Raw genomic sequence first — 19077 nt, forward strand, 5'->3', positions numbered from 1 at the left:
TGTGTGTGTGTCGTGTTACGGTGCCCAGGCACTACTTGCATTGGTAGGGCCCCCGCAAATAAATCGATCGCTCTTGTTACGCGCCCCAATCACATAACTTTGAACTCTGACATCTGTATTTTAGTGAAAGAATGACAGACAGTCACACCCGTGCAGGACTGTCTCTCTCTTTCAATCTTCGCCTCTTTCTATTTATCTGTCTATCTGTCTGTTACTGTGTGTGTGTGTGTGTGTGTGTGTGTGTGTGTGTGTGTGTGTGTGTGTGTGTGTGTGTGTGTGTGTGTGTGCGTGTGTTCGAGTGGATGGGTGTGTGGGCGTTCTTGCGGAATGAGAGCAGTGTTAGACTGCTAGACAGTTTCACGTGAAATCCAGCTGTCTGATATGAACCATACAACTTGTAAACATGAATGATTGTGTGTGTGTGTGTGTGTGTGTGTGTGTGTGTGTGTGTGTGTGTGTGGCCCTCTTCCTTCTAACACACACACACACACACACACACACACACACACACGTGCGTATACACACTCATACACACACATCGACACACAAACATACACACACACACACACACGCGCGCGAACACATATACCGACACATCAACACACACGCACACACGAATGCACTCGCACACCCACACACACAAGCCCACCCCAACACACATAAGAAACTGTATATTGAGACGCCGATAGTGACGGATAATGTCGAGTTTGTGAAACACCTTTGGGTTTCTCCATGCCGGTTAGGGGCGCTAATGATAGCGGGACAAATGTGTGTGTGTGTGTGTGTGTGTGTGTGTGTGTGTGTGTCTTAGATAATGTGTGTGTACATGCGTGCGCGGTGCGTGCGTGCGTGAGTGTGTGTGTGCGCGCGCGCGCGTGTGTGTGTGTGTGTGTGTGTGTGTGTAAGGCTATGTACACTTTGATCGACAAGCTTGAGGCCGTCCAGAGACGAGCTGCCCGATTCGTCTGCAACCGCTATCACAACACGTCAAATGTCAGCCGGATGCTGGACTCCCTTGAGTGGCAGTCTCTGGAGGAGCGCAGGAAGCTTGCCCGCCTATCGATGCTCTACAAGATCACGAACAGCATCGTACACTGTTCGGGCATCAAGTCGAAGCTGGCCCCCCTACCACCACGCCAGCGAAGAGGCCACTGCCAGCAGTTCGGCCTCATCACCTGCCGCACTCAGTATCGGAGTGCCGCTTTTCTACCCAGCACAGTGAAGGACTGGAATTCTCTACCAGCAGCTGTCGTCGAGGCCCGCACTGTCGTCACCTTTGTGTCGCGCGCCTTGCACTAAACCAGTAGCCACTGTGACTCATGTCCCCTCCCCCCCATACTCCCCCAACCTGTGAATTTTAATGGACTTTTGGATGCTGGAGACGCTGCTTTCTTGGACTTGCGCAACATCCCATCAAGTGCCGAAGTAATCACTACTGCTGATTGTGGGCAATAACGGAAAGACAAAAAAATAACGGAAAGATGTACACAATTTAGCAAATTCAGAAAGTTCTTCCATACAAAACCCAAGCACAATTTATTTATCTTTTTGTGCGGTAGACACGCAATATACAATCTGACATAATTCCACATATATCAATCAATCAATCAATGAGTCTTATATCGCGCATATTCCGTGGGTACAGTTCTAGGCGCTCTGCAGTGATGCCGTGTGAGATGAAATTTTATACGGCCAGTAGATTGCAGCCATTTCGGCGCATATTTACCTTTCACGGCCTATTATTCCAAGTCACACGGGTATAGGTAGACAATTATTAACTGTGCCTAAGCAATTTTGCCAGGAAAGACCCTTTTGTCAATCGTGGGATCTTTAACGTGCACACCCAGTGTAGTGTACACGGGGGGAGGTTCGGACACCGAAGAGAGTCTGCACACAAAGTTGACTCTGTGAAATAAATTTCCGCCGAACCTGGGATCGAACTCACGCTGACAGCGGCCAACTGAATACAAATCCAGCGCGCTACCGACTGAGCTATATCCCCGCTATATATGAATCCAGCTGTCTGTGCATACTCTACACGACGACGCCAGACAGTCACAGTCGGTTTTATTGTTGTGATAGTGTGGAAGGGGGAGGAAGTAGATGATTTGAAGTTTGTTTGTTTGTTTGTTTGTTTGTTTGCTTAACGCCCAGCCGACCACGAAGGGCCATATCAGGGCGGTGCTGCTTTGACATATAACGTGCGCCACACACAAGACAGAAGTCGCAGCACAGGCTTCATCCCAGCTCACCTAGTCACATTATTCTGACACCGGACCAACCAGTCCTGGCCCTAACCCCATAATGCCAGACACCAGGCGGAGCAGCCACTAGATTGCCAATTTTAAAGTCTTAGGTATGACCCGGCCGGGGTTCGAACCCACGACCTCCCGATCACGGGGCGGACGCCTTACCACTAGGCCAACCGTGCCGGTATAATGATTTGAAGTAGTGGTAGGTGAAGTAGTCACCTAATAAACTTGGCCAAAACATTTCAAACACAAATTAAAGCATTAATTCCCGTGTCATTTCATTAAAACTTTATATGCCAGTTAACTTTCTGGATCACGTTTTGGATTACATATTTCTTTTACAGGGATCACGTGACCGCCACTCAAGTAAGGGTACCCTCAAAATCGACCAGACAAAAACGGAAGGGCCGAATGAAAAATCGACAAAAAAACACAATAAGCAAAACTTTGCAACTTTGACATACGGGAAGAAAGTCACACAATTTTGGTAATGTCTTCAGGATCAACACCAACTATTGTGTGAAATTTGGAGGCTTTTTCTCCCAAAATAACTGAGAAAATATCAACGTTAAGTTTGTACAAACATGACCCCGCTGTGACCCCAACATGTTACAGGGGTCAACCAAACTAAGGTCAGGTTGGTAGATTATCAAACCCTTGAAGTGTTCAAAGTTTCAAAGCTCTAGCTTCAAAAAACGTCAATGTTAGGCTATTATGTATCGAACATGACCCCCTGTGACCCCACAACATGACGAGGGTCAATCAAACTTAAAAAGTCAAGTCGGGAGATTATCAAACCCTAGAAGTGCAAGGATTCAAAGCTCTAGCTTCAAAAACATCCGAGATAACCTCAACTTTCAGTTTTTATGAAACGAACATGACCCCGCTGTGACCCCAAAATTTGACGAGGGTCAACCAAACTGGGGTCACTTCGTGAGATCATCAAACCCTAAAAGTGTGCACACTTTTAGAGGTCTAGCTTGAAAAACTTCCGAGATAACCTCAACGTTAAGTTTTTTGTCCAGCCGTTCATAAAACCAGACACATATGAATCCTAATACTCACCAATTACTCAGATGAGTCAAAAACGATAATAACAACAACACAAAATAAAACATAACAATATTTTGGACCCAGTTGCATCCAAATTGACAGCATTGAGACTTGGCTGACCATGCCAACAAATATTTGTCCTGACGCTTCAGTGACCTCATTTCTGACACAATGACCCCAGACACAAAACTGTGAGCTCGAATCGGACTGATTTCCTTGATAGCGCAGTGGATATTTTAGAAGTGATTTATCTTCTCCAGCAAACATTTTCATGTTGTGACCTTGAAACTTGAACAAAACAAGGCACATTTGTGTCATGTCTGAAGATCATCAATACCAGCAAGTGTGTAAAATGTAGATGCTCTAGCTTCAAAAACATGAGAGAAATCCTCAAATGTTTAGTTTTTAGGAACCGAATATGACCCCGCTGTGACCCCCACATTTGACGAGGGTCAAATGTGACGGTTTGATTACTCACGGGAGTAAAAATACCCGCACAATTTTGATAAGAATATCAGCAATTTAAAACAGGTCGCGTGAAGCGATGTAAGCAAATTTAGCCAACCTTTCGGCGGACACAAACACTACAACACTGAAAACCTGTCATTACCAAGACGTACTACAATTAATTAGTAAAGTTTGGCAAGTCTATACCCAAACACAGAAACGGATTCTGCTTGTCTCGGCAAAGCATGCGAAATGTGTATGTGTGTGTGGTTATGTGTCTTAGTTAATGTGTGTGTGTGTGTGTGTGTGTGTGTGTGTGTGTGTGTGTGTGTGTGTGTGTGTGTGTACATGCGTGTGTGTGTGTGAGTGTGTGTGTGTATGCGTGTGTGTGTGTGTGAGCGTGTGTGCGTGTGTGTGTGTGTGTGTGTGTGTGTGTGTGTGTGTATGTATAAGGCTATGTACATCATCATCTAGATCATCATCAAAGCATAAGAACCTAATTCGATTTCCGTCAATTGTGAGAAAAAAATATCGATATACATTTATAGATATGCCATGTGTACTCTGAAAATGGAATCAGAATTAAAGAAATAGGTTAATTAGGCACTACGTTCGCATGTTTCGCAGAGATGAGCTGGGCCAGTCTCAGTTTTCAGGTTTAGGTTAGCGAAACCTTAGTATTATGTAGTCTCGGGGTAGATTTTCTTTGTGTTGATCTTCTAGTTTCAGGCCGATAGATTGATTAAATGTTTTGGTATCGCTTTACGCGACTTGTTTTTGTGTGTCTGTGTCCTTCTTTAAAATTGTGTCGGTTAATGATTAGTATGATTTTTATTGTGTTCTCATTGAAGTTGTGCAGTTTCATTCTTTTTACATTTAGTCAAGTATTGACTAAAATGTTGTTTTAACATAAACCAGGAATCGAGACGAGGGTGGTGAAGTATGTGTGTGTGTGTGTGTGTGTGTGTGTGTGTGTGTGTGTGTGTGTGTGTGTGTGTGTGTGTGTGTGTGTGTGTAGAGCAATTCACAGAAAACTACTGGACCGGTCTTCGTGTAAGGTTTAACACACACTGCAGGCCAAGAATTACCAGCGAGTCATTCCTGTGGCGCGTCACTAATGGGGCTGTCACACTATAACGTATAGCAGTAACTTATGCCGACTTATGAGAATTTTCATCGAAACGCTGGAGTACGTTTGACATAAGTTAGAAGTAGGTTTGGTATAAGTAGCATACGTTAAAAGCACCCTGGTATAAGCTGGCATACGTTGTTGTACGCTGAGACCGAAATCTTTTTTTGAACATGTTCAACATTAGTGGACGTATGCTGACGTATTCTTCATACGTTAGGCATACGCTAGACATACGCTACGCATATGTTAAATGCGTTACAGGTAGTTTACTCATACGTCGAGATACGTTGAGATACGTCGAGATACGCTAGCAGGAAGGTGTACAATACAGCTAACTTATTGATAACCTATTAACTTACTTGTAACGCCGAGCCCGCTGCGCATAGGTTTCTCATAAGTTACCCATACGTTGGACATAAGGCGAGGCCGCTAGACATACGCTGGTCATACGCTATGATACGCTAAAATAAGTTTTATATTTAATTCGTCACGTGACCCTTCGAGGTTACGACTCTCGACTTTCAGGGGCGCGTCAGGTCCGGTTTGAAAGGCCAGCGATTCGAAGACAGTGAAAAGAAAGCACGCTCCAGTTATTTGTGACAATGGGAGGTGACAATGAACTGGATTTTCCAAAACTCCAAACTTAACAAAACTCATCGAAAAACATGTTCCATATAATAATAATAATAATAATAATGGACATTTGCTATAGCGCATAATCATGTATATGCTCAATGCGCTTTACAATAACTAGAATTAACATAACTAATAATAAAACCATACACAATGAACAAGACCCACAATCTACATAACATAGCATACTCAGCAAACTCCATGCAAGCAAACACAAAAGCTTAACACACTCCAAGCACGCAAGACCAAGCAAACAGGGTAAAGACAAAACAAAGTCATACAAGCAAAACCATACAAGCAAAATTAATACCGAACTCCATGCACTTTTGCTGAGATTATTTTAGCATTTTCAGAACTTACCTCAGCAACTTCGTCTATATTTACAATCGACACCGGATATGACGTCCCCCTGATTTCTGAAAGGCCATGTAAGCGTAGGTTCCTAAATGCGTGAGGCGCTTCCTCGTAATAGAGAGAAAGAGCGGAGAGAGAGCTAGTTGGCGGTCCAGGATAAATGGTCTATGGCTAGACATAAGTTTCTCTAAAACGCTCGAGTGTGACAGCCCCATAAGTCCGCTCAATGTTTTCAAGTCGCACGTAAAGGTGGCGTACAAAACCCATGCTTAAGGGCAGATTATACCTGCGCAGTTTCAGCGGCACAGACAACGCACTGCATATTATTGATGCTGCGATAGGGATTATGACGAGTACCTGGCCTGTTTTCCTTTCACGCAACGTGTAGCGGGCTAGGATAATCTGCAGTGCGTCGTCTGTCCTGCGGAAGTTACATAGGTGAGCGCCAGGCCTTACACGCGCACTGCAGGCTTTTAGCGTATCGCCACATACGTACATGTCTCTACAGTCAAATGTATATACCCTCTTTACTTCAGCGCACGCACACTACAGTCAACGAATCACCGCTCGGGAGTCCCGACGCTTGCAAGCATTGAGGTCACCGTTCTCCACTTCTCTTAACTGCAAAGATTCATTCGCTGCCGAGTCGTCCTTGCCCCCCGTTTGGTTCAGCCTGGAGAAGGCTTTCTGGAACACCCCTTCCACCGTGGGCATTCTTTGCTCGGGTGTGATGCGAGGGGCCATGGACGCTGTGTTCGTCCCTCGTTTCCGGGAGAGAGGCAGCCGCCAGGTGTCGCGCATGATGAGGAGGAGCGCGTGATCCTGGACGGCGAATGTCGGGAACACCAGCAAGTAGTTGATGTAAAACAGCAGGTTGCTCACCAACCAGAACCCTGGATTGTAGCGGTGCTTGCTACCCTATGAACAGAGACGATCAGAAGCTGATATATCATCGATGTTTTGCTCTCCTTAAAACATCCACAGAAAACAGTCGATTTGGAGGTGGCTGTAGTGATGCTTGCTAACCTATGAACGTAGGCAGAAAACAGAGATTAGGTGCTTGTAGCTATGCTTAGAAGCTGGTTTCAGCAATGTTTTGCTCTCCTACAAACATGCACAGAAAACTTGGAGGTGGTTGTATTGATGCTTGCTACACTACACAGCACATGTAGACAGAAAACAGAGACGATTATGTGCTTGTACCGGTGCTTGCTATTTTACAAACGTAGTCAGAAAACAGAGACGGTTTGAATGTGCTCGTAGCGGTTCTTGCGGACAAGCAGACATAAAACATAGACGAATAGAAGCCTGTTACGGCCTCTCATGCAAACATGCACAGACAACAGAGATGATTCGAAGGGGAAACACAAGGAAACTTTCTGGTTGAAGCGATGTTTTACTCTCTTGCAAACATGCACAGGAAACAGACAATTAGAAGGGGGTAACATGAGGAGACAACAAGGTTGTGTTGATAAGCTCAGCAAAACACATTGATCACAAAACAATTGTTCAGGATCTGTACTCACAAAAGAAGACGGCTGACAAATAAGGTAGAAGGAATAAGGCAAACTGTTGACGGTGATGAATAAGGTGAGGGTGCCCGTCCACTTGACGGCGTGCTCCATCTCCAAGACGCCCAGGTAAAACCAATCAGGCGGGTGGATGGCTGCCAGCCTCATCAGACGCGTGGCGCAGAACTTCTCCCGGTAGATCTTCCACAGAATGGATCCGTTGTAGACGACCAGGCAAGAGCAAGGCGCCACCACGCGGAACATAAGGTCGATCCACGGTCTGTGCATGGTTAGGAAGATGCCATAGCTGTTGCGCCCGATGTCACAGACCAACTTGCTGACGTCGTCGTCGGATTGGAACTGTGACCGCACGTTATTCACGCCGAGAGTAGTAGTCGTGGTGGGGGTCGTGGGAGGGACGGTGGAGCCGTTGATGACCACCACATTGTGCGAAATGCCCATGGCCCACAGCACGTGCTGGTTCCTGAGGGCGCTGAAGCACCCCAGACTCAACATGACCAGCTTGGCCGTGTTGCGAGAGAACTTTGAGTCTGCTGGCACCGGGAACCAGAGTAGGGCTCGCTTCTCGTAGGCCATCACCACCATGATCCAGGGGGGCACGTCCATAGCCACGTCTGACATCCACACGTGAAGGCGGCACCCTCCGTTTGACTGAAAGGGCAATCATCATCATCATCAGCAGCAACAGCAGCGGCATCGTCGTCGTCATCGTTGACGTCGTAGTCGTTATCATCATCATCATCATCATCATCATCATCATCATCATCATCATCATCATCATCATCATCATCATCATTATCAACGTCGTCGTCGTCGTCGTCATCATCACCACCACACTCCTCCTCCTCCTCTCCTCCTCATTATCATCATCATCATCATCATCATCATCATCATCATCATCATCATCATCATCATCATCATCATCATCATCATCATCATCATCAACGGAGGGGATACATCTTTTATTTTTACCTTGCCTTGATGAACAATGTTTGGTGTTCGAATTTGTTGTTAGGTTTCATTCTTCGTTTGAACTGTTCTCAGAACATGATCACGTTATAATTATAATTTTTCGTTATATTAACGTTGCATTTACGTTGGCGAACGTTGGGTTAACGTTGTGTTTCAACGTAAAATGTACGTAAATTTGTATGGACGTGGAAATAACGTAAAAAGACAACGTTGCATTTTACGTGAAATTGATTATGGTTGTGGTTTGGTGGAAATCACGTTGCGTTTTTACGTGAATTGACACAACGTGAATGTCTGGTTGTGGTTGTGGTTTGGTGGAAATTACGTTGCGTTTTTACGTAAATTCCACGTAAATGCAACGTGAATCTTTTGTTGAAATCAGTGAATGTGGCATTTTGGTGAGAGAAAAAAAGAACCTTAAATACTACGAGCTCTACATGTGCTCTTTACATTCAGTCAAGTTTTGACTACATGTTTTAACGTAGAGGGGGGAATCGAGACGAGGGTGTGGTGTATGTGTGTGTGTGTGTGTGTGTGTGTGTGTGTGTGTGTGTGTGTGTGTAGAGCGATTTAGAGAAAACTACTAGACCGATCTTCATGACATTTTACATGGGAGTTCCTGGGTATGATAACCCAAATATTCAGCTTGGAGGCTTACAAATTAATTGATGAGTTTGCTCATTAAAGTTGTCATTAAAATCGATTTTTTCGCAAACAGATTAAAAATTGATTGCATCGTATTCTTCATGACATTCTGAATCTAAAAGTTTATACATATTTCATGTTTACTATTAAAATGTGATCACAATTAACGAAAATAGATTAATTAGTCTTACGATTAAAATGTAAGAAATCGATCCAAAAATTATTTCATCTTATTCTTTATCGTTTCCTGATTCCAAAAACATAAAGATATGATAGGTTGTATTCAAAACAAGATCAGAAAGTGAACACGAATACAGAAAAGCGCGCTTTCCTGCTTAGCACAATACGCTACCGCGCTATTCTGGCGTGTGCATATATCACTGCGTGAGCGATTTCCTTCTCGCAGAGATTGACGAAGCTGTTCTGTCTTGGTGAAAAAAATACAGTGCGTTCAGTTTCATTCCGTGAGTTCGACAGCTTGACTAAATGTAGTAATTTCGCCTTACGCGACTTGGTGTTTGTTGTTGTTGTTGTGCTTGACTAAATGTAGTAATTTCGCCTTACGCGACTTGTTGTTTGTTGTTGTTGTTGTTGTTGTTGTTGTTGTTGTTGTTGTTGTTGTTGTTGTTGTTGTTGCTTTGTTGTTGTTGTTGTAAATCATTCGACAAACGTACACCAACTTTCAAACGCAAACCATCACAACGCAATCATCTATATCCTTAATATCATCAATACAGTGGAACTGTATAGTTAAGACTCCCTCCCTTTTAAGACCCCTTTTTCTCAGATGTTCTATTCATAACCTCTGTAAATGTACCCCCATTTTAAAACTCTCCCCTCGGACCTGATTGTCTCAGATTTTGGAAGGTCTTTGCAGGGGAGTTCCAGTGTACTGTAATGCACTTACCATTGCTCGTATGTCGACGTTGACTGTAACTTTCAACCATTCGCTGAGCAGAGGCATGATAAGCACCAGAGCATCTGCCAGAACCAGAACGATGAAGTAGATGAAGATGTTCTCCTGTCGATACCTTTTCAGCACCACGGACATGAACTGGTAGTAATTGAAAAACATTCCAACAATCACGTAGATCATGGGAAAGGTTTTCCATACCGGCTTTAAGTCGGAATCCGTGTCAGAGTCCATTACTCAATGTCAACAAAATAACTTTCTCAAATGTCTAAATCAATTATCGACTGAATGTCAAAGTGATCCACTAAACTCAATGCATCGCCTACTCAATGTCAAATTCGTCACCTATTCCAGTTAATGAACTATTCAATGTTTAATTCACTAACTAGCCAATGTCAAATTCATCAGCTACTCAAACACAAAATAATCAAATTATTTAGGCTGCTGTCTCGGGTCAGGTTTCTTGATTGTGTGAGAAGGTGTTCAGCTGATGTGTACATTTATCTTTACATTCAGCGACAGAATGTTGGAAAGTTGATCCACGTCTCTCGTCATTTCAGTCATAAGCAACTCATGCCAATAACTCACAAATCTAATACTGAAAAAGTTTTAACTTTTGCTAATTTATTTCGAAGATAAATTTGAGAAAATATCCTCAGTCTTCTGTCTGTTGTTTTGTGTCTGACGCGAAGTTGACTATCTCTAAAAACGAAGCGTGTAATTCTGCTTTCTTTGACAGATTGTACATTTACATTTGACTTGATTGAAACAACCTTTTTTGAAACACGAAGCTCTGTACGAGTGAATTCCTGGACTTTCAATCTTTCCGCCAAGTTTTCTAGACAGACTAAATGACGTCACAGTCTTTGGATAAACGTCATTCTTTCTCGAAATCGAACTTGCGTCGCATCTCATCTACGTAATTCGAAAATTCACGTGCATTATTGCGCCTCTCTCTCTCTCTCTCTCTCTCTCTCTCTCTCTCTCTCTCTCTCTCTCTCTCTCTCTCTCTCTCTCTCTCTCTCTCTCTCTCTCTCTCTCTCTCTCTCTCTCTCTCTCTCTCTCTCTCTCTCTCTCTCTCTCTCTCTCTCTCTCTCTCTCTCTCTTTCTCTCTCTCTCTCTTTCTCTCCGTTATACCATCCAAAAATGTATCACGCTATGATCAGAACCGCATGCATAGAATTAAGCAAAAGGAACCTGATAAAACAAAATCATGTCACACCTGTTTCACCTGGGCATCTTCAATTCATGATTGAGGAAGCTATAACCTTTCAGTGGGAGAAAGAAAGCTAGAAGATTCTCCTTTAGAAATTAAACACTTAAAGTAGGCCAAGTCAGAAACATTAATTTAACACTGAACCAACGCTGTTTCTGAATTTATCAATGAACGCTTATTCCATGCGACAGCAGTAAGAGTATATTGACGAGCGAATATACTATTAGGTGCTTTAAACTGTAAGTGTGTGTCTGTTGTCACGGCGTAGGCTACTATTCTGAGTCGTCTCCGTTTCCGACCCCCCCCCCCCCCCCAAAAAAAAAAAAGAGAGAGAGAGAGAGAGAGAGAGAGAGAGAGAGAGAGAGAGAGAGACACACACAACCACACACACAACCACACACACACACACACACACACACACACACACACACACACACACACACACACACACACACACACACACAGAAGCGGGGTTGGGTTGGGGTGGAATCAAGGACCGCGGCGACGCCGTGCTTCCCATCACAGCACTAGCAGCAGCTTTTTTTATTTTTTTTATTTTTTTTATTTTTAAGTTTCACTGGATTGGTGAACGTGACAAAGCTGATCCTATCAGTTTCGCACATGATCAAAGCAAAAAGAACAAAAACTACTGTGTGAGAAGTCAGAATTATTCTCTTTGCAGAGAGGACTTGGATGTTCGACAGCCTGTCTGCCCCCTCTCCACCCCCTTTTCCTCCGCCACTGCCGGAGTGTCGGCCGCGGCGAACGCCTCTTTCTATGTCCGCTGTGCGTGATTGACTGACTGACTAGTTAGTTTTTACGTCCTCTTGGGACCAATTGGCCTATCTTGGGACAGGTAGAGTTAATGTGCAATGTGAAGAGAGAGAGAGAGAGAGAGAGAGAGAGAGAGAGAGAGAGAGAGAGAGAGAGAGAAGGGGGAGAGAGAGAGAGAGAGAGAGAGAGAGAGAGAGAGAGAGAGAGAGAGAGAGAGAGAGAGAGAGAGAGAGAGAGAGAGAGAGATATATATATATATATACTGAGACAATTCTTTATTTAACGAGGGTAATAGATTATGTGTGTGTGTGAGAGAGAGAGAGAGAGAGAGAGAGAGAGAGAGAGAGAGATTGAGAGAAAGAGAGAGAGAGACTGAAAGAGGGAGAGAGAAAGACTGAGAGAGGGAGACTGAGAAAGGGAGGGAGAGAGAGAGAGAGAGAGAGAGAGAGAGAGAGAGAGAGAGAGACTGAACTGAGAGAGAGAGAGAGAGACAAGATAAGAAGAGACAAGACAAATTCTTTATTAACGAGGGTAATGGCATAAGCAAACAGGTGCTTTTTTACATCCAGCCCTCGCCCATGGGAGGGTTTAATCTAATGATAATACGTTTAAAAAATGTTAGAATATCAATCAAAGAGGTAAAAAAAAAAAATTAAAAAACGAACAAATAAACGATTAACATAGTCCACGTCAACGCTCCCAGGCATACACAGATCTTACGGATGAGCAGGGTAGTAGTCGAAAACTAACAAAAAGTTACTCCATGAGAAAAAATTAATACATGTTGCAATAACAGGAGAAAACTGTCAAAGATGTCATGTTTTTCGATTTGTTGAAGGATGCAGCTGCTGGTGGATTGTTACACACATTTGTCGCCATTTCTAAGCATGCGTTACACAAGATAGGATAACTCAGCAGCAAAGGGGGGTTTGCGGGGTTCAAACCCATGCAGAGACAGAAAAACAGGAGAGAGAGAGAGAGAGAGAGAGAGAGAGAGAGAGAGAGAGGGAGAGAGAGAGAGAGAGAGAGCGAGAGAGAGAGAGAGAGGGAGAGAGAGAGAGAGAGGGTGCACCGAGAGAGAGAGAGAGAGAGAGAGAGAGAGAGAGAGAGAGAGAGAGAGGTGAGAGCGACAAGGGAGAGAGAGAGAGAGAGAGAGAGAGAGAGAGAGAGAGAGAGAGAGAGAGAGAGAGAGAGAGAGAGAGAGAGAGGTGAGAGCGACAAATTGCGAAAGAGAGAAAACTGAGTTAAAGGACCCCCCTTTTAGACCTACAAAATTATAATAAAATCTGGTCTTAAAAAGGAGGGAGTCTTAAAATGGAGGTAATGGTATAAAGCACAGGCACTCGTCACGAGGTGGGCGGGGCCTATGTCTTACTTGGATGTCACGAAGAGAGTTTTACCTTGTAATAGTAGTAGTCTTGAGAGCGCACAGGCCCCGCCCACTTTGATCCCGACCCGCTCGTGACGAGTGCCTGTGGTATAGAGGTTATGATTAGAAAGTCAGAGTAAACAAGGTCTTAAAAAGGAGGGAGTCTTAAATTGGGGAGTCTTAAAAGGGGAGTCCATTGTATCGCATTTGCCGGTCCGGAACCATGTGACGGTCGGTATAACTATTTACCGGAATCCGGCCCAATACGGAAATGTGAAGGATCTGAGAAGCCGACCAGCATAGCTGAAATTCGTCCGGATTTCGCGAAGTTATTGCAAGGTTATGGTTGTCCGTATAGTTGGACCATAGAGGTCTCAGGACGAAAGGAACTGAGTAGACCGAGGTCGCCAGTGGAAGGAATTAGTATTCTGATACATTTCCTTGTGAACGGCCATAGACGCTGTGTAATTCTGTGTATGAACAGAGTTAAAATATGTCAAAAAGATCTTAATTACGTAAGACATAATGAGTGTTTAGTAAGCAGAACAGACGGTGATTTGAGTCTGCCGGAATATGAACTGTAACTGTTTTTCTGATTACACACGAGCCGTGATTCGATACCAGTAAAGTAGATATCGTGTACCTGTGAGTTCACGGCCTGTTTGTGTATTTTCCTAGATAAGTGTAGGGTTTTGTTAGTAAAATTGTGCACGGGATTGTAATCTCGCTTTGTTTTTGCATCCAAACCTGTGAGTACCTGATTTTTGAATACCTAACATTTATGTTCATGATTGTGTGTATTTGTGTGTATGTTTGTCATACCTGTATAATACAGTGGAAGGAACCTACATTTGGAGTTGTGTTTGTTCCTGTATGATAGCGTACTAGCGCATTTGCATTCGTTCACACAGGGTTTAGTTTATTTCGGAATTGTTTTGGGCCATAATCCGACGAATTTCGTGGCTGAAGCGAAGCGTTTTCGCGTTCCAATCTGGCGGCCATTGTTTCGCGAACGTCCGTGAGAGTACGGAAGTGGTGAATTCGGGGTATAATTCCGATGACGCACAAGTCGTGGCTTTAGCTGCTGAACCTTACAGTTTTGAGCCTGGGGGTTAAAATCAAGGGTCTGCGCGCCCCGTGATTAGTAATTTTTATTACAAATCACGTTAATGCTCCCGATATTTTCTTGTCATCTCCAAAGTCAAGGCACAAAAACAAAATCCCTTGACTTTTGGGGTAGCGCGACTGTTTATGTTCAGATTTTTTTTTTTCATTACTAGATTGTCCCGTCGCTGGGAAATTCGGGTCACTTCCTCCCAGTGGAAAGCTAGCAGCAACAGCGTCGCGCTACCCCAAAGTCAAGGGATCTATGGGATTTTGTTTTCTTTTCTTTAATTTATTGTGATATTGCTGGGAAATTCGGGTCGCTTCCTTCCAGTGGAAAGCTAGCAACAACAGAGTCGCGCTACCCCAAAGTCAATGAATCTATTAGATTTTTTTTTCATTTCTTTATTGTCCCATCACATTCCACAACTTGGACACATACCACAACTTCGACACATTACTACGTCTTGGACACATACCACAACTTGGACACATACCACAACTTGGACACATACCACAACTTGGACACATACCACAACTTGGACACATACCACAACTTGGACACAACTTGGACACATACCACAACTTGGACACATTACCACATCTTGGACACATTAACACATCTTGGACACATACCACAATAGGCTGAATAGAGAAATGATTTTTTATTTTTTTTTTAATTTTTTTTAACATTTTTACAAATCGCGGTTTTAGGTTCGACGTAATTTGTACACAAATCACAAATCACGGGTTAACAGCTCAGTTGGAGGTTTAATTGGTGTCAGTGTGTAGACATACAGGCTGGGGGAGTGGCTTAGGAGCCGGCGAGCAGATAGCTGTATCGTATCAGCGTCTGTTACTAGAGATCGTTCTTACTGCGGCGTCCGAGTTGAGACGGAAGTGTCCCATCTATCTGGATTGATAATCGGGGATTAATGTAGAGTTGTATCCTCTTAGTCAGGTTTGAAGCACGGAGTTTACGAGGAAAAACCATTCTCTCTCAAGGCTGCAAGGGTGGAAGTCAAATGTCTGCCAGACTCAGCAAATAGATTAGGCAGCCCATGATCACTGTTGAGATTGTAGTTGAAGTTCTATCGGATTTGTTGTTGGTTATGTTGTTGAAGACGTATATGTTCTCGAATTTAAGTTGACGTTGTTGTTGTTGTCGTCGTAGATGAAATCAAGATTGTTAAGTGCCAAATCAATCGTGTTCCACCTACTGTTTATCAGTTTAAAGCTGTTGTTGGTGGTGTTGTTGACATTGTAGTTGTTCTTGGTTTTTGAGTTGTTGTCAGAGTTGTTGTCGTCGTTGTAGTTGATGTAGTTGTTGCCCGGCCAATGTTGTACTGTGTTGTGGTTGTTGTTGTTTTTGTTATTGTTGATACAGTTTCGCTGGTTTCTCAACAATGCTGTTGTGGTTTTATATGGTTATTGTTGATGTAGTTTTGCTGGTTTCTCAACAATAGTGTTGTTGTTGTTGTTGTTGTTGTTGTTGTTGTTGTTGTTGTTGTTGTTGTTGTTTTTGGGTCCAGCGGGCCGATTCATTTTCACAGCCCATTCCTGCTTGAGCCTTGAGTCGGATGGAAACAAATGAAAACTCAAGCCTGAGTCCTTTTTTTGCAACTCCGAGCACACTCTCTCGGCATGATTTCGGCAAAGACGCAGACCGAGCGTCGCTACTTTCGCTTCCGACGCCTGCATGTGACGTCACAGCCAACGGCCCGCTTGCCGCCGCGGGGATTTTGATGGCGTAGCAGACGAATTTGGCCGCTTTTTGAGCATGCATTTTGTGTAAAATTAGACTGATGCAACACAAAACCTGTGATTTACTGTTCGGTTTTTGCATGTTTAGATGCTTGCCTATATCATTAAATCAACCCCAACTGCTTTATCTGACCTAAACAAAGAGCCTGTTATGGTCCTTTAAAAAAAAAGCCAGAAAAACTATTCACAGGACTATATACACGTCAAAGGCTTTACTTGAATTCTTACGTAATGATCAAAATTGAGAATGTACAGAACATGTTTAATAAACATTTAAAAATGTTTAAATGTGAATGTGTTATAAGATTGAGTTTTAGTAATGACGAAACAATGTCAATGATGCTGTATGTACAGATATGATAATATAAAAATAATCAGAACGAAGTCTTCCATCACTGTGACTTTTCGTAATTTTACATTAAATGTAATGAGAGGTGTGTTTTTTAAAGTATTGACTGAGACTTGTTGGGACTCGAACTGATCATTCGGGAGAGAATTCCACAAAACGCTGCCAGAATAAGCTAAACTTGATTTAAAGACGCACTTGTGCTCGGAAGCGAGAGGTTGCGAGTTCGACCCTGGGTCAGGGCGTTAGCAATTTTCTCCCCCCCCTTTCCTAACCTAGGTGGTGGGTTCAAGTGCTAGTCTTTCGGATGAGACGAAAAACCGAGGTCCCTTCGTGTACACTACATTGGGGTGTGCACGTTAAAGATACCACGATTGACAAAAGGGTCTTTCCTGGCAAAATTGTATAGGCATAGATAAAAATGTCCACCAAAATACCCGTGTGACTTGGAATAATAGGCCGTGAAAAGTAGGATATGCGCCGAAATGGCTGCGATCTGCTGTGTGCGCGCGCGTGTGTGTGTGTGTGTGTGCGTGCGTGTGTGCGTGCGTGTGTGGGTGTGTGTGACCATGTTTGAATTTATTCGGATTTAGTTCTCTTTCCTTGTTTGTATTATGATTGTGTAAGTGTAAAGCGCTCTGGGCTCGTCACCACGAGGTTTACGCGCTATATAAGTAATCGTTATTATTATTATTATTATTAATGCGTGATGTATTGTGTAAAAAAATTCCATCTCACACGGCATTAATAAATCCCTGCGCCTTGAATATGTGCGCGATATAAATTGCATACATTTTTTTTTTTAAATTTAAAATAAAATCCCTGCGCTTAGAACTGTACCCACGGAATACGCGCGATATAAGCCTCATATTGATTGATATCCGTGGAATGGGGACATTGAATTTTCAGTTTGGTTTGGCTTTAAATTTTGTAGTGAAAGCGCGCGGTGCATGGCCGGAGAGGATTTTGTGAAGGAGTACGCCTTTATTTGATTTAAATCTTTCTTTCAAGTTAAGGGCAACATCTTAAGTTTCTTATAATCGTCTAAAACAAGACTTATTGATTATGGGTGGAGATTGGAATGTACTTTTGAATACAAAAGTGGATGCACGCGATTATGTTAGTGGTGTTAATCGCCCCAAGTCAAGGTTGAAAATTAAGGATTTGATGTTACGACATGAATTGATTGATGTATGGGAGAACTGAATCCTGAGAAAAGGAGATATACATGGCGCCGCTTTAATACTGTAAAACAAGGCCGTCTTGATTATTTCCTTGTGTCAGAAAATGTAATGAACAGACTTAATGGAGTGAATAATTATAGGCTCGAGTTATCGATCAGACCATAGCCCAGTGTATATTTCACTTAAATCTGAAGAGAAACCTAGAGACAAACCCTATTGGAAATTTAACAACTCGTTGTTGCGTGATTACACATTTGTTTATGTGTCTGCCCGATCCTGATAATAACTTATTGAAAGAATTGGATAAGTTGGTATTTGATTTTGTATGGAGTGGTAAAAGAGCAAAAACTGATTTAAAAGACAGTTAGTGTGTAAACCCCTTAAAGAAGGGGGGTTAAATATGGTGAATATTTATGTATTTTTGTCAACATTGAAGATTGATTGGATGCGAAAAGTTGTTTGTGGTGATTCATGTTTGAAAAGGCGGGGATGTAGCTCAGTTGGTAGCGCGCTGGATTTGTATCCAGTTGGCCGCTGTCAGCGTGAGTTCATCCCCACGTTCGGCGAGAGATTTATTTCTCAGAGTCAACTTTGTGTGCAGACTCTCCTCGGTGTCCGAACACCCCCGTGTGTACACGCAAGCACAAGACCAAGTGCGCACGAAAAAGATCCTGTAATCCATGTCAGAGTTCGGTGGGTTATAGAAACACGAAAATTCCCAGCATGCTTCCTCCGAAAGCGGCGTATGGCTGCCTAAATGGCGGGGTAAAAACGGTCATACACGTAAAAGCCGTGGGAGTTTCAGCCCATGAACGAACAAACAAACAATGTTTGAAGAGATTTGTTATGGATATGTATCCAGAACTAAATATTGTGAATCTGGTTGGTAGCAATTATATAAAAGTGTTGAAAAATACGGTGAAAAACAAGTTTTGGCAAGATGTGTTAAAGCATAATGAAAAGTTATATGCAAAATGTTTACCTGTTAATATTGATGGATTTTTGTACGAATGTCTTTTTTATAATGATAACATAGTGAGAGGTAAAAGAAGCATTTATTATAAGAGTTGGCATGAAGAAGGAATTGTATATGTGAAACATTTAGTAAATTTGGAGGGTAAATATTTGAATTATCAAGAGTTTTCTGAATTATTTCCTAATGTTAAAAGTGATATTTTGTTGTATTGTGGAATTGTATTCGCTGTGAAAAGCTATCAGAAGAAATTGAATTTTAAGACATTGAATTGTCAGCATGAATCAGTGGATAGTAGAGTGTGGTCAGTGATAAAAAAAAGGAAACCATGTTGTGAAGAAGGTGTTTGTGCAGTCAAACGTTATTCCATCCGCGGTTTCAAAATGGAATAGCACCAGTGAAAGTAATATGAAT

The sequence above is a fragment of the Littorina saxatilis genome, linkage group LG1 (genome assembly GCF_037325665.1).
Source record: "Littorina saxatilis isolate snail1 linkage group LG1, US_GU_Lsax_2.0, whole genome shotgun sequence".
In the NCBI taxonomy this organism is placed as follows: Eukaryota; Metazoa; Mollusca; class Gastropoda; order Littorinimorpha; family Littorinidae; genus Littorina; species Littorina saxatilis.